The sequence below is a fragment of the Zonotrichia albicollis genome, chromosome 18 (assembly GCF_047830755.1).
Source record: "Zonotrichia albicollis isolate bZonAlb1 chromosome 18, bZonAlb1.hap1, whole genome shotgun sequence".
Lineage (NCBI taxonomy): Eukaryota > Metazoa > Chordata > Aves > Passeriformes > Passerellidae > Zonotrichia > Zonotrichia albicollis.
In genome coordinates, this window is record NC_133836.1 from 2,019,029 (window position 1) to 2,035,121 (window position 16,093).

Below are 16,093 nucleotides of genomic sequence, written 5' to 3' on the forward strand. Positions count from 1 at the left end.
ATGTGCTTGATCTTTCCAGCCCAAATCCTACAAGTAACATGCACTTGTCCCCAGGGCAGCTTGCTCAAATAACCACAGCTCTGCCGGAAAAAGGGCCACTGGAGCTCTAGGGAATTGGGAGGAGAGATTGAACTATTCCCAGCATCCAAAGACCAAGAGGTTCCTTCTTCTTCAGCAAATGTTTTCAGTTCCCACTTGGTGAATTATTGCTAGGGATATTTTTTTCCCTTCAGTGTTTCCATGAATGTGGTTGAGGCTCTGATCCAGGAAATGGGGGGGAAAAAAATCTCTGAAAAATGTATCGCACCATTTCAAAACTCAAGTGGAATTAATTAAATCCAAATTTCAACAGTGTGTCCAAAGTTGAGCTGGGCTCAAGACACACTTCAGAAGGTTTGATTTCAAAACAATCCCTTTGAGCACATGCACATAATTTAGGGAGGTTTCTGTGTATCCAGTGCAAGGCAGGAACAGGGAGCTGCTGGGTACCTGAGCTCAGAGAGAAAAGGTTGTATTTGCAGGCCATCCAGAAAAAAAACCTTTTTCTCCCTGATCCAGTTTATCCTAATCCTCTGCTCAGCAAGCTGCAGGCTGGAAAAAGAGTCAGGAAATAATGTTGTGGAAAGGGGAGCCAAACCATTTGAAATGGAGATGCTGTGGCTGCTACACTCACAGTTCTGCTTGCTGGAGAGGTAAAAATAAGTAAAAATAGCTAAGGAACAGTAGAGAGAAAGTGTCCAGGACATCAGGCTTGGGCTGAAACAAAAGAGTTTGGGAATGAAAACTTTTCTAAACAGCTCCACCCCTGAAAGGGAGGTTACCTTGGGGAGTTCGAGTGCTTCCATCCTTTTATCTGTTAAATTAAGATAATATAATTTACTGCCCCAGAGAAAACATGATGGATTTTAAAAAACAGTGCTAGTAGGCTGGAGCTTTCTCAGATGTTTTTTCAAAGCCCACATGCCAAATTCTTTCCTCATTTTCATGCATGTGTCCCAACTAGCTATAAGAGAGTTACACATGGGTCAGTGAGGAGTAGAACAGTCTCTTTAAAGTAGTATTTAACAGATTCTTTCTGTTCCCTGTTTTTTCACTCATTGTGGAGGAAACTAGCATGTCTCATTTGCTCTTGACTTGTGGTAGTGACCTGGGAGAAAGCTGATGGGGAGGACTCCTGCATGAAAGATCAATTGTGCCTATTTAGTCTCTGCAGATGGGAAAATTTTGCATTTTGAGCCTGAAAATGGGGGCGGTTCTACCTCATTTCTGCCAAGCAGCAACACATGTTGTCGATATTTTTCCTGCAGATCTTCTGCCTGGGCAGGGATGATGTGGGTACATGTTCTGATGTGGCTGTATTTCTGTGGAAATATATCTATACCTATACACACATCTCTGTGTGTGTGGCTGTATATTTTGGTGGAATTTCAGGTGCACTGTGAGTTGATGAACTGTGTTGCAGGTGAGAGCAGAAGCATTTCTGTCAGCCACTGTTTGGGAGGAAGGACACAGCAGACCCTGCTGTACACTGAGTTTTACAGACTTTAACCTCATCACTACAAGAACAGCTATCTGTAGGTCAGCACCACCAGTTGCTGCAGGTGTACCTTGAAATACTGGGCAGTATTTTGGATAGGGATTCCATTGCCTTAGCAGGCTGAGAATCCCAGAGTCATGCTTGAACCCTGCAATTAAAGGGCTCTGACAGGTCTGGGAATCTATCTTGTTGAACTCTGCAGCTAGACCTGCTGGTACAACAGGGATATTGAAGGATGAGACGAGTCCATTTGTTTCAAAGACCTCCCAGCCAGATGTTAGCCCTGCTGTATTGCATATGGCTTTCTTCAGGCACAGAGTCAACACTGAAACCCGAGCCAGCTGATAACAAGGGCAGCAAGCCCCAGCGGGGGCTGTGTGGCATTATCCATCCGCCTTTTCCTGGCAGCTCCAACACTGGAAACACATTCACAGTGTGCCTCAGTGGAAGCTGTGAGCTCGACCATCCCAAAGGCCACACAAACATTTCTCCCTTTGAAATGGCTACTGACAGCCTGTTAGATGCTCCAAGTCTTCTGTGAGTAAATGGCATATCAGAAATTAATTTCCTCCTGCTTCCTTCTGTATTCCATCAGCAGTATTGGAAGTCACATTGCCCGTTACTTCAATGCAGCAGCATGACCTGAAACAACATAATTAAATTACTTAGACACTCCTTTCCCAAATCCAAGCTGAAGAATTTTTTTTTTTACTACCTGAATCTCCTACTTTTCAGTTTGCTGAGGCCTCTTCTGTTAGTTGGCCCATGTGGGTCCTCCATCCCTTTGTCCTTGTATCCTCCAGCTTGTTTCCTTGCAGGTTTTTCATGTCTTTCAGAGGTAAAAAGGAAAGGTAGGAAATTATATAAGTATAAAAATACAATAGTTTCATGTTCCTGTTCAACTGCTCCTGGGATGCTTTCACATGTGGCAAACATACCCAGACAATTAATCTTGTGCACCCACAGGGTGTAACTGTAAAACAGTGCATGACAGATGAAGATGTATCTTCCTTCCCTATTGTGCTGTGTTTGGGGGATTTTTTGGAACCTCTGCTTTTGCTGTGTCAGGGCCAGTTACCCCATCTGGACCCCTGGGCAAATTTTAGTTGATGTGATAAAAGCAGATCCTCTGTATCTTATTAAAATTATATATTAGGGCATACATTCATTTTCCCTTCTGTTCATTTTTCCTTTTTTTTGGAATGGAGAAGTAGCCAAAATCAGAAGAAACTCCTGGGCATGGAAGAAGAGTGGGAGAGAAATGACTCACAGCACTCTTGTTCTAGAGGGGGCTAAGCTGAAGTGTCAGTGGTGAGAAGGAGCAGGTAACAACCAGCCCATCTGAGAGGGCTCTCCAGGGCAAGAAGTGCTGAACCATTCAGGTGGCTGCCCTGCTAAATGGGTCCTGCCTTCCCCGAGTGTCCTTGTGCCAGGGTGGAGCGCTCTGGGAAACCCAGCTAATGAGCACATGCTGCTGCTCCAAGTGCTGCAGGCAGGAAGGCTCCAAGTACAGGAGCAGGGGCTGCTCACTCGTGTGTCTCTTCTGTCTGAGCTGATGAGTTCACAGGGCTGCTCCCCTGCAGCTCTGGAATCTTGTTATGCTGTCATCTCTGCCATTCTTTGTGCATCTCAAAGTTTTCTGCATTCTCCCCAGTACATCCTCAATTTCTCTGCGCTTATTCTATCCAGGTTTGCTATTTATATGAATGGGGTTTGGTTTCTGTGCAGAAGGCCCTGTGGACATTAATCCTTTGGGGACATACTAGATGGTCACTCCAATTTGAACCTGACTTTGGGATAAGCTCCTTGTGCCAATTACAGACCTGTGTCCCACAGGGAGAGAGAGCTGTGGGCAAAGGGAAGCAGCAGCACAGTGGTCTGGGGTTTGTTTAATGTGTTTGTCCACCTTGGATGGGCTTGTGCCCAGTGCAATCCATGTAAGAGCACCATTCCCCCAGCATCTGATTCTTTCTCACACACTCATCCAGGGTTTTCCAGACCCACCTCTCTGGGAAACAGCCAGCCTGAGAGAAGAGACCTCAGCAGGCAGCAAGGATCCAGGCAACAGGCACTGCTGCTTAGGCAATAGGCAAACATTGTAGTAAATAACATGTGTAGCTTTGTTATTAAGCTTGATCTTGTTAGGGGGGCAATAAATGTTCTCTGTGATCATTTTTCTTGTAGAATATCAACACAGGATAAAATTGTGGCTCTGGCTTTGCTCTTCCTGCTCATTAGAGCTCCATGCTGCTTCATGCCATGGCCTCAATCTGTTGCTGTTTGCCTTGACAGCTGCATGTCCCCAATTTCCTTCAGACTCATTTTGCACATGATAATGCTGGCAGTTCTTGGGTTTTTCATGTCCCTTCCCCCCTGCCCATTCTTGCTTTTACAAAGCCAACTTAGCAGCAAATTGTGCTTAATTTAAAAGGGATGGTTTGGGTAAGATACCTGAAATCAGGGACATCTGGCATTCATTGGCTTTTAAAAGCAAAGAAATGACACAACTAAAACGCAGATACAGAGCATTTCCAGCTACTTGGGGGGGGGGCTGTTGTTTTAGTAAATTGAACTCAGATAGATTTGTTCTACTTGCTGTTGATCTGGGTATAGTCTGGACTGAACCACTTGTTTAATTATATACCACTAAAAAACTAGCTTTGCTTCATAATGTACCCCGTTTTTTGGGTTTTTTTTGGTCTCTGTTCATCTGCACAGGATGGTTGCTTTAAGGCCTGAAAATTCTTTTAGATCCATTCCCTGACTCACCAAACTCTACCTTTCCACCGGAATGAGCTTTTGTACCATATCCAGAGCCAGGTACCTGCTCTGTGCCTGGGGGCACTCCAGCCTCCCTTCCAATTTCTAGGCTGATTTACAATGGAGGAGCCAGAGAATCCCTTGATTTGATTTGCTGGGCATACAGGTGGGAGTGAGAGACACTTCCCAGAGCTGGCCAGTGATGCACAGGAGCTGAGGGGTGCCCTGCTAGCCTGGAGGCAGCTGAAGCAATCCCATCTCATCAGTAGCCATAAAACAAAAAACAGCCCATTCTGACACTACAAAACAGTAGAGCTTTATTTTAACTCAAAGAGAATAAATGAGTCTTTGGCATTATGTGGGGAGAGGAGGCTGTGCTTCTTGCTGCCAGTAATGCATAATTTCTAACTCAAGAAGGAGCAGCAAGGCAGATCAGGCATGAACCCAAAAAAATCCTGGCTTTGCCCATGGAGAGAGTGAGAAGTTGGATCCTCTAGAACAGAGGCTACTTTATGAGGAGTGAGAAACTGGGCCACACACAAGCTGGGTATGTGGGGGTAGCAGGGCACTGCTGTGTTTTTGCTGAGGGATCCCCAGGCAGGTCAGCCTGGGCCATACAGCCCCTGTCCCAGCAAGCAGCAGATCCCTCTGCTCTGGCAGGGTTTGTGTCAGCTGCCTCAGACTCCCCACACCTCCCCACTGCCTGCAGTGCAGGAGTCTGGACCTGTATGAAACCAGAATTTTATGAAGGGCAGAAGAATAACTCTCCCCACATTTCACTCACTTCCCTATTTGTCATTTCTGGCTGAATCCTTCACTCCTGCTGGATCTTCCCCTGGGAAGTGATTGAAAGAGCTTCAACAGTTTAATCCAAATTGACCTCCAGTTCCCTGGTGATGCAATTAATTGAAAGCAGGATTTTTACATCTCTGTTCTGCTTAAAAGTATCCCCTGGCCATCAGGCTCTCCTGCTATGAGCGCTAAGAGTCACTGTGCTGGCAGCCACATCCAGTATGAGCCTGGATTTCTAAGGGGATAATCCAGGAAGACATCAGGTCCCCCTGTGTGGCAGTCCCAGCCATAATCAGCCTCTCTCACAGTTGTGGGCTATTGCAGTTCAGCATCAGGGGTAATTTCTTACAGCATTGAAGCTTGCAGTAGCAGATTTAAACCTTTTTCCCCACAGTAATCTGCAGTGGGAGAAGCCTCCAGTGCCTCCCCATGATGGATTTTCTTTTGAGAATTTCTATGGATCTGCTCCCCTTGCCACAGAATTAATCACACTTAGACATAGAAAAGAGCTAGAGAGAATGTGCTGAAATGCAGCAAATTCCATGTGAAAATATAATGTCTGATATTGGCAAACTCTAAGGAGACATAACTTGAATGAGCACAATTCTGAGAGCTGGGTGGAATAGGCAGAGCCTGGGATGAGAGAGAGCGAGGCTGTGGGCTAGTGTGCCTCAGTTTGCCTGTTTGACACGTGAGGAAGAGGAGAAAAAGGACTGGAGAGTTGAGGGCTCTGATTCCTATTCCCTGTCAGAATTAGTTGTGAACAGGATAGGGAGAGGTTTAAGAATTTGGTTTAAGAATTTGGCCCCAAGTTCTGACCGGCAGCTCCTCCTGCCCACGCGACCCTCGGCGGTGAGAGCAGACTGTGGCAGACAGTTTGCAGGTGGACTCTGAGCCAAGGCTGAGCCCCAGTTTGGCTGCTCTTCCTTACGAAAGGGAAGGCATGTTTTGGTTTTCCTGGGCTGTCTGCAGAGCCTCTCTCTCTCTCCAGTCTGGGACAGGTGCCAGCCACTTCCAGTGCCTTTTCCCAGGGAGTTTAATAACTCTACTTCCTTCATCCTGTCTTGAGCTCTCAAAATAGCATCCTCAGGTATGACATGACACACGCTATTGCCCTGCTGTCTGCTGCAGACAGTGTCCTCTTTCTTTTTGCTTATCCCTGCTTCAGTCTACACATAGTCCTTGGGACTGGCATCCTTTGTCATGTTACAGATGCCAGAGGGACTTGGGGATAAGAGGAGGCAACTCCTGCTGAGAGCACTGGAGTGTGCTGTGGAGTGCTAATTCCCACAGCACTAGGACACATTTTGGCATCTTAATTTAATTTATGCTTTGGTGTTGGAGCACAGCACATCCCACAACGCCTGGGTTTGACCTGAGGTGGGAGACCCCATCCTTTTAGGCCCCCTGAAAATGGTGGGTTTGTGCAGACTATGAAGCAGTGATCACAAATCTTCCTTCTCTGTTTAACCACTGAGTTTTAGCAAAGCCAAAACTCCTGAGCATGAGTTCATTAGCCCATTGGAATGGTGCTTCCTTGGCTCCTGACTTCCCTCCAAGGCTCTGGCAGGCAGACACCACCTCTGCTGCCAAGCTAAACCTTGCCATGCTGTGTGCTGGGACAGGCTGGGCACACAGCCAGCAATGGGCCCGTTCTCACTCAGCCCTTGAACATCCCTGCAGACACGCTGCTTGTGCCAACCTCCATCCTACAGACTTCCATACAGGCTCATATTTCTTTTGAAGCTGCCTTGTCCTTTCATCCACACCTTATGAGGAGAGGCAAACCCATTTTTGCCTCATCCTTCCCCACCAAAAAGCTGTGTCTCCATGCCCCATGGAGGAAGTTAAATGACCCCTTGAAGGGACTGACTGCCATGGGAACAACCTGGCCCAGCCACTGCAGAGCTCATTTGGCTGCTTTGGCTTCTTGCAGGCTCTCCAAAAGACATCTCTCCCCCTCCCTGCTTTGTGCTGCTGCCAAGTGAGCTGTGCTGTGCTGCGTCCCTGATCTTTTCTGACATTAATTACCCTTTCCTGGCTCAGGCTGCCCTGTTTGTGGCCAGGAAACCAAACTCACTTGTGCCTGGAAGCAGAGCAGGAGGGAAGAGAGAGTGCCTGCTTCCTTGGATGGCCAACTGGAATAAGCAGGTGTCTCTGAGCCCTTCGCACCCCAGGGAGAGCTGATAGAGGCTTTGCCCATTGCAGCCCAGGCTGGATCCAGCCAAGTGCTGAGCACCTGCTCTGCCTGCTGGAGTCTCTGGGAGTGAGGGTAATGGGCCAGCTCTGAATGTGTGCCCAGCATCTCCAGAAATGCACCAGCACAAGTGAGAAACAGCAGGAGGAGTAAACCCTGGAGGCCACCCATCTTCTTTGACAGGTGGGTTTTTAGGCCACTAATTTAAAAGTTGTTTTCCTCCACTTCACCTGGGTGCCTGTGGCTTCCTCCCTGTTCCCTCTGAAGAGCTCTACTGCAGTAAGTGACACCAGTGGGGAGCACACGGTCCCAGCTCCTCCTGTACAGCCTGTGGCAGTGACAACCCAAGGGTGGATGCTTCTCCAAGACACCCCTGAAGAGTTTGCTGGCACCAGCCACATGCTCAGTGCCACCCACTTTCCCAGGGTGACAGTGTTCCTGTGCAACCAGAGCTCGGCTGGCAGAACTGAGTGCTCTGAGCTGCTGCTGAGGGTGTGCAGTTCTGCTGCTGGGCTTTTGGAGACTGCCCCCAGCCTAAGTCAGGAGCAAGAGGCTAAGTCAGGGAAAGGTAAACACAGACACAGTGTTGTTCCTGACACTTTCACGGCGCTCTGAAGTTCCCATCACACACCCAAATGAAACAGCAGCACTTGGAGAGTTTCACTGGCAACTCCCCAGTTACAAATTCATAGTCTCTATTAACTCCTGAGCTATAAACAGAGAGAAAGGAAAATCCATACTTTCCTTGAAAAGAGCAGCAGCGTTTCTCAAAAGGAGCCTGTGTGTGTTTGCCACATCTTTGAGCCTGCGTCCAACATAAAGGGACCCACGAGGCAGAGTTATTTCTAAAATACAGCACCATCTAGTGCTGCACTGCAGCAGGTCACCCACCCCGTGTCCCCACCCGGCACCCGCGGTCCTCTCCTCTCTGTCCCTCCCCAGACTCCCTGCCTTTTGGGACTGGGGTTTGATTTGGTTAGTGTGTCAGATGCCAGTGGGTTGTCTAAGGGCTGCTTCAAAAAAAATCTCTTTGTGCCTCTGTGTACTTGCAGCGTTCCAGCAGCCTCTTGCATAATTCATGGAGAAATTCTGTTAAAACTTTGTCCAAACCCCAAATCATATGTGAAATGCAGCTGGAAACCATCTTTGTAGATTTGAGCCATTGCAAACATCCCTTCCCCCTGCTCCACCACACCTTTTATTCCTGTGTGTTAAAGCCAGGCAAAATTTCTACTTGAGCAGAAATGCTGGGGCTGAGTGACACAAATACAGCTGTTTTTCTAGGCAGTGGCTGTATCCCTGTGTTCTGCAGAACCATAGAGGGTGATGTGCTATTGCTGAGGGTCCAAAGGGGTAAGAAAGATATTATCAGAAAGTTAAAATTTGCAGTTTAAAGCATTATGTTTTCACTGGAAAATGAACTTCATGAAGCTTGAAAACTGCTGATCTGGAGTGTCTATGGGATAAAAGAGGGATTAAAGGGGATTTAAAATGCTGCAAACACAGTTTGGTAGGTGTAGAAGTTGTTTGGCCAAAAGCAGAGCTGGCTGATTATTATGGAGTTAATTTCACCTACGTTGCCGCTATCCCATCATAAATAAACAATCTGAAATTGATTGGCTTTTTCCCATACGTAAAATTCAAGGGTTCAGATTAAAACCAAATTCTCTTCAAGTTATATCCAGGATTCATGTATGTGGTTTAGCTGTGTCACGTGGTACTAAGAGCTCCTGTAAATTAAATTAATCTTTATATCAAAGCAACTTTACACTGCCCTCCCCTTGCAAACCCAGGCACTATGAGGTAAAACCCTTGAGCTGTAGGAGCATGGAGGAGAAGCTGGTGGGCCAGGAAATGCTTGCAGTGGTGCTGTGGGATTGACTCCTGCAGTACAGACAGGTTTCCTCCTGCTTTTCCAGGGAGAAGGAATGCTGTATGAAGAAAGTGCAGTCTGGCCATAGCTTTGTCTGATGTAACTATGGGTAGGAGGTGGGATGGAAAATGTTTCTTCTGTGGTAACCAATACCACAATGGGGAGGATGCCTGAGAAACTCGTTTCTTTCACAAGCAAGTGCCTGATACCTTTTCCCACATTTATTTGTGGGAAATTTACCCCAAGGAAAACATATTGTTTCTTTGCACCAGGCTTTGTTATTTTCACTTTCCCAGAGGATGCAGCCAACATCAGCATAAAGTTGTGAGAATTTGGAAGCAGAACTGCTTGCTGTGTGCATAAGGGGACAGTTTCCTTGTGACACCAACAGAATCAAAACTGCAAAGTTTCTATTTTGGAGCCAGCCCTGATGGCAGTAAAAATTGTCTTTTTCAAGTCTTTTATTTATTGAAGCACAAAAGCCAGCAGTGTAGGAACTTGCTTTCCATGGCTCACAGCAAAGGGAGGGTTGGAGGATTGTGGTGGGCCAGTTCTCAGGCACAGCTGTGCTGAGACTCCAGGAGGTTCTGCTTTTGGGTACCCAGGCCACAGTCAGGAATGGTGGAGCCTTGGAAATCCACATGGCCAAAGCATTGTGCTACTCAGCCATCAGGAAACCCATTTGGCAGGTGCTGTGGCCTTTGGTCTTACTTCCACATGTCAAATGTGCTCTCTTGCTGACGTTTTGCACAAGCAGGAGCTGCTGCCTCACAATGGAGCGATGCGGTGTCTGCCCAGCAGCATCCTGCCCTGGAGGAGGGAAGTTCCCAGACCCTGCCAAGTATCAACATCAAGAACATGTCCCACGGAGACAAGGCCACACAGCAGCTTCCCTGTGTCAGCATTCCCACTGAGCCCTTCCAACAGGCAGCCCGAATTCCCTGCTCACACACACAGAGTTATGGTAAGCTAATATTCAAATGAAAACATTGGGAAATTCACCTTTATGTACCTCTCCTTGGCAGTGTCTTAGCCTTTCCTGGGTCAGCATGGGACTGTTGCCTCTCTTTGCTTCTAGACCTTTTATTTTTCCCTTTGCCAACCTAATTATGAGTGTCCCAGCTGAGAGACTTTTCCATTTCCTTCATTTGCTAGGCAACCAAATGTCTGTACATTTCCATAGGGGTCTGTAAACATCTCATGGTACATTCTTCTAATTAGAAAACAATGTCTGTAGTTGTGTTTACATTGCTATACTTATTAGGAAGAAAATGCTGGGCTGGTTTTGTGTTATGTGCAACCTGAGATTGTACATTTGTGTGCTGTTTGGAGGAGTATTTAATTGGTTTTTAAGAAATGTATCTTGGGGGTTTCTTTGTTTCTGAATCAACACAGACAGAGAGTTTACAGCTAGTTATTGTATGAAATTACAGATCACATGTTCCTGTGAACTTTCCTTAAGTTTATTCAACTCAAAAAATACAAGTTGAGTTAAGGAAGAAGAATTGCATGGCTTTAGCAATGAGCCATCTCCTTGGGAGGCACTACTTGTGATCAGGCAGTAAATTTTGGGGCAGTTGGGCAGAACTAGGAACAAATATCTCAAGGTTAATATCTATACAAAGGGGAATCAGAGATTTCCCACACTTCCAAGAGGATTCATAGCACTCTAGAAATATGCAGCAGAAATGCATGAGTGCATCAGTTCTGATCCTCCATATAATACAGGCTGTAGTAATCAAAATCAAATTGCAATTAATGTCCTTTGCACTGAATACGTGTTTGAGAAAAGAGTCCAGTCTGCATCAAAGGTTGCCAGTAGTGAGGAGTTGATTGCTAACTTGGTAAATTGTTCCATTTATTAGAAATGTTCACTTTATTGCTACTCTAAATTCTCACTTCAATCCCCAGCCACCAAATCTGGTTTTGTCTGCCAGAATGAAAAGTCTTTGGTCAGTTTTGTTCCCTGTATTTCTGCTTCAACAGAATATAAGATCACTCTGTAACAAGAAATTGCAGTACTGGATGCTTCTGCTTTAAACTTATTTTGTAACCTTTTAATTCAATTCTTGGCTCTTGCCTGGACTTTTTGCAGTCCATCCATGTCCTGTGAATGGTGAACCCCAGCACTGTGTGCTGCCAAATCCATCAGTACCAGGTACAAGGCCAGGGAAATTGCTCTTTGTTACTGATACCCAGTCACAGAAATGTCTCTTGGAAGGCCATTTTTGGAGACCTGCTCACCATCCCTTGCCTTACAGAGTGAGGCAGATCCTAACTCCCTCTGGTGATCTGGACCTGCCCTTGTTCTCTGGGAGCCACCCCAGGTGGCCAAAGGCTGCAGTGAGGATGATCACAGCTCCCTAGCAGTCCCCATTGCGACTCAGCCTGTGGCTGTGCCCCTCTGCCTGCCCGTGGCAGAAAGAGCCCAATTCAGTGCTAGCCCTTAAGCAAACAGTGCCCCGACCTCCCAGCCAGCAGAGCAGCCCTTCTTGCTTATTTTATTGCCAGCATTTGAACTGCAGCACATTCCAGTTGGGTAAAAAGGCTTCGCTGTCTGGAGCATGCCGGAGTCAGGTGGTGAGCATTCCAAGAGCCAGACAGGATACTCTGCTTCCTGTGGGAGTAAACACTGAGAGTCATGCAAAGCATCCTTCATTCTGGCTGGGCCTCAGCAGCCAGCACAGCCACTGGAGAGGAAGGGACTGCACAGAGAGATTATTCTCTCCTGCCTTAGAGGCTACCTGGACTTCTAATCACACTGAAAACCCTGTATGTTTAAAGGCTGCTCGCTTTGCTGGCAGAGTGTACACCCAGATTTCCCCACACCGTCTGCTGGGAGCTTGCAGCCTCACTCAGGGATCTGCTGTGCAGGAACACAACCAGTGTGATGCTCTGAATCTCCAAAGTTTATATCCAAGACAACACCATGGGATAGCTGAAGAAGCTCTTGGACTTATCCCAAGTCTGCTCCAACATAAACCAAGAGAGAAATGTACTGCTAAAGAACAGTACAGATTTGCCCTAAGTAATTGCACCTCTGGACAGAATTGTTACTACCAGGAGAGGGACAGGACACAGGGTTTGTCCTGTTTTTAAAGAAGTTCAGAAGTCATAAAGAGAATAGCTAAAAGTTTCATCAAGCTTCATAAAGAGTAGAGGCGGAGTTCTTTGGCAGAAACTCCATGATCTATTAAGTCCTCCTCAGCATTCCCATGAAAAGCCAGATCCCTCCCCAAAATTTCATGGAAACCATTTGCTAGGCATCCAAGACACTTTCCCTGGTGGTGTGGCTGTTGACATCTGAACAGACTGGAACAGATGTTGATGGCATCCTCACTGTTGCATTTTAGAAGCTGCGCCACTCACAGTCTCAAGGCCAGCATGAGTTCCAGACTCTCATAGTGAGGATGAGCACAGGAAAGCCATTGGGATCACAGTAGCCAGCAGGTTCTGCAACAGATGGCTCTAACCTTTCATCATCATCTTCAGGTGTTGTATTTATGCTATTTTGGAGCCTCCCACTGGAGTGGGCTGGAAGGAAATCAAGCCCTGTCTAGGCATGTTTTAGCTGTGTTTCAAGAAATCCTTTAATTTCCATAAACAAGTGCAGTTGGAAATCTGGCCCTTGACTCTTGTCTGCCTTTATTCCCCATCTGTAAATAGAAATAGCAGCATAATCTGGCTTGCAGGGATATCTGAGGATAGAAATATCCCCACCATGCAGGAGCAGCTCAGTTAAAACAAGTCACAAGGGCCCATGAATCCCAGTATCCACAGCCAGGTCCCAAAAGGATTTTTTCATCACCTCGTGGAAGGAACATTTCAGTTTTCTGACAATCAATAAAAATGAGATTATATTCTTCAAAAAGCTTTGCCTTTCATACTGATAGCCACAAAGTTCATGGTGCTCAACAGATTTTCCCCAGGCTGGTCTATTATATGTGTTTTCCTAAAGGAGAATTCAATATTTTCATTTTTGCTTGCAAAACTGTCTCTGTATCAAACTTTGTTTTGATTTTTATAGACTCAAACTCTATTTTTAGGGTTATGTTATTCATTGAGGCTTAAAGCCAGCAGAGTCATCTTGGTAAGTCAGACTTTATGGCTATTTTCATGAGATCAGATGTAACATCAGTCCAGGCTTTTGGAAGGCAGCTGCTTTAGAGCTGCCAGTTAATTTGTGAGAAGATACTGCAGGATATTCTCTTCCTATTGTGCATTTCTTCCCTAACAAAACTAAACTGTGTTCTAATACTTTAATGTCTGGAAGGGTTTTAATATCTCTTCCCTCTTGTCTAGCAACATTTTAAGTAAAGAACCAGATATGGTACCTTTTCAACAGAAGAGATAATAGCTTAAAAACACTCTGATTTTATTTCTTTTTAGTGTATCCAGCTGATCTATTGATCTGTGCTTCAACAATTGCTTTATTTATTGACCATGCAGTATTTTTAAAGTATTTTACTGCTTCTACAGCATAAGCAGAGATCTTTGGAGAGAAGAAGGCTTGGGGGGAATGTTTTGAGTGTTGTGTCCTGCAGTGCTCTCTGTCTACTGAGGTTTTCATCATAAATCCTGGTGATATAATTCCATTTCCTAGAAATGTTCTTTTGCAGATTCCAGGTTTTTTCACCAACACCAGTTGTCTGCAGTATCCCAGTGAGAAGAGTATTTACATGGTAGTTTCAGCATGGCAAAAACAAGGTGCTGGAGGGAGGCTCTGCCAGAGCCTGGAGGGCAGCAGTAATGAATGTGGATTTCCCTGAAGTGATTCCTCCAGGGAGAAGCAATCACAGATGGGTGGTTTTCTTTTTTGCAATACTCTCTTTTCCAGGATCTTTTTCCCCAGGCAGGCAGCTTGCAGTGGTGGTCCCAAACTTCTCTATGAGATACCTGTGGGTTAGGAGACGTGGCACAAACCCCTATCAAACACCAACTGCTGCCACACACCCTCTTCCCTGGTTTGTGATCTTGGCAAGCCCCTCACTTCGTATATCTGACCATTCCTTGCAGGTTGTTTCATTCTCCATTTGCCCTAATGTTCTTTCTATGCTGTCTAAGTTGAGCTGAAGATCTGGAGAAGAAATTCATGGTGGTGTGTGATTAGCTGTGCCAGTGGCAATTGTTATGGCCTGCAGTGGGTTCTGACATCTGTTCCAAAAAGCAAAGCTGTTTTTCCTTCAGAAGTCTCACATTACTCCAAATAGCCACATCCTTTCAAAACATGCTCCTGTGCTGTTCATGCTCTCCTCTGGAAACCACTGAAATCCATTCTTTGCCTGTTGAGGGACAAACAAGGCATGTAATCAAGTATTTGTAGAAACAGTAATAAGTACTCAACAGCTTTTGAATCTTATTCACTTCATACTTAATTGAATAAACACCAAATTTCTAATTATTGCCAAAACTCACGGACTGGAAGCTTTCGAACTTTCTTATAAATTACAGTGCTGCTATAGCACAGATTTATATTAAAGTTTCTTCAGTGGTTAAAAAAAAAGAAACCTACCTGTCCTGAAATGGAACATGTGAAATTAATCTATTCCAATTCCTTTTGCATTATTCTCTTCCTAAGCTGGAAACCTAACTTATCTGCATCTGATCAAGTGCCAGTAATGATAGTCTGTAAGCAAAAACTTACCCAAATTCCTGGCGTGTTTTCGTTTCAAGATAACCAAGTACAGATTTCCAGGGTGTTTCTGTAACTGATTTTGTGTTTGGTGTATATTTATAGGATATTTCTCTCATATGAGAGAAGAGAGGGCGATTCAGAGTTTGAGTTTGCACCTGAATTACTGGTGTTGGCATTTACTTCCCAGTCATTTTCTTTCAGCTGTGGGAAGATTATGGACAGGCTTGACAAGGACTGGACAAACCTTTCACCTGGACACCAGGACATTCTGTGCTCTGGGACTTTGCTGTCCTGTTCAGCCCTTCCCGTGGTGGCCTGGATTCAGTCTGGCTGGGTGCTGTGAGCTGCGTGTGTTTGAGAGAGTGAATCTCAAACTCCTTGAAGTGTCCAGCTAAGCCAGCAGAAGGCACAGCTGTTTATACTTTTATCTTGCTGTTTTCTTTTGCTTTGGGGTCAATCTTAAAATGAAATCTGCCTTGAGAAGCAGAGGGTAATGTGGGAGCCTTTCTGGTTCTGCACTTACTGGAATAGGTACAATCATTCACATTTTGACCAAAACTCAGTGAAATAGCGGAATATTTTCTAGACAGCTGCCATGTCTAATCACACTTATTTGTGTTTAAATTCTGACGTATGGTTCCCATTTCTGAGAAGCCTTCATGCTATTTAATGGATACAACATTATTTTAAAATTGTGGACACAAGCAGAAACACTGCTTGACATTAGACTGATTCTGAAACAAGGTAACCCTATTTAGAGTTAATTATGACCCCTTGAGGGGAGCTGGCATAAGAAGCCCTGAGAATATTTGCAAAATTGGGATGTTAGTCCAAGGAACATTTATTGGGCTTGAAATAAGCCTGCATCTTTTTTTTCTCTTTTTTTCTTTTTTTTTTTTTTTGGTGTCAGTTTGAGAGGAACAAGTATAATTGAATTGGCAAAGCGCTCTCTCTGACATTGATTTTTACAACAACTTTACCTTTTAGACAAAGTCTCACATGTTATTGATTTGAAAATTCATTGTGAATGTTTTAAGGTCTGGTTTCTGTCTTCTCTGGGGAAGACAAAGAACAACACACAAAACAGTGCAGTGCAAGGTACAGGTCAGGAGCAGAACAGTACATGCAACATTTTCTTGTTTTCAAACCAATGTTTGACTTTCCGGAGTTTGTTGTTCCTCTTGACTTATTTCTGCATCTGTGACAGTTATGACAGGAGCACAAGCCATCTCTAAATTCATTTATGTGTGCGCCCATGCCCACACAGAGCTCCACTCTTCAGATGTCAGAAAACTCTCT

General features: G+C 45.3%; 1 long non-coding RNA gene across 1 annotated transcript in view; it reads left to right on the forward strand.

The window, feature by feature from the left end:
- The window catches only part of LOC141731138 (uncharacterized), a 91,748-nt gene that overhangs the window by 38,535 nt on the left and 37,120 nt on the right, over positions 1-16,093 (forward strand). The window contains exon 5 of the long non-coding RNA XR_012583066.1: positions 9,917-10,123. This is a non-coding gene — a long non-coding RNA (uncharacterized LOC141731138). The remainder of the gene's footprint in view (positions 1-9,916; positions 10,124-16,093) is intronic.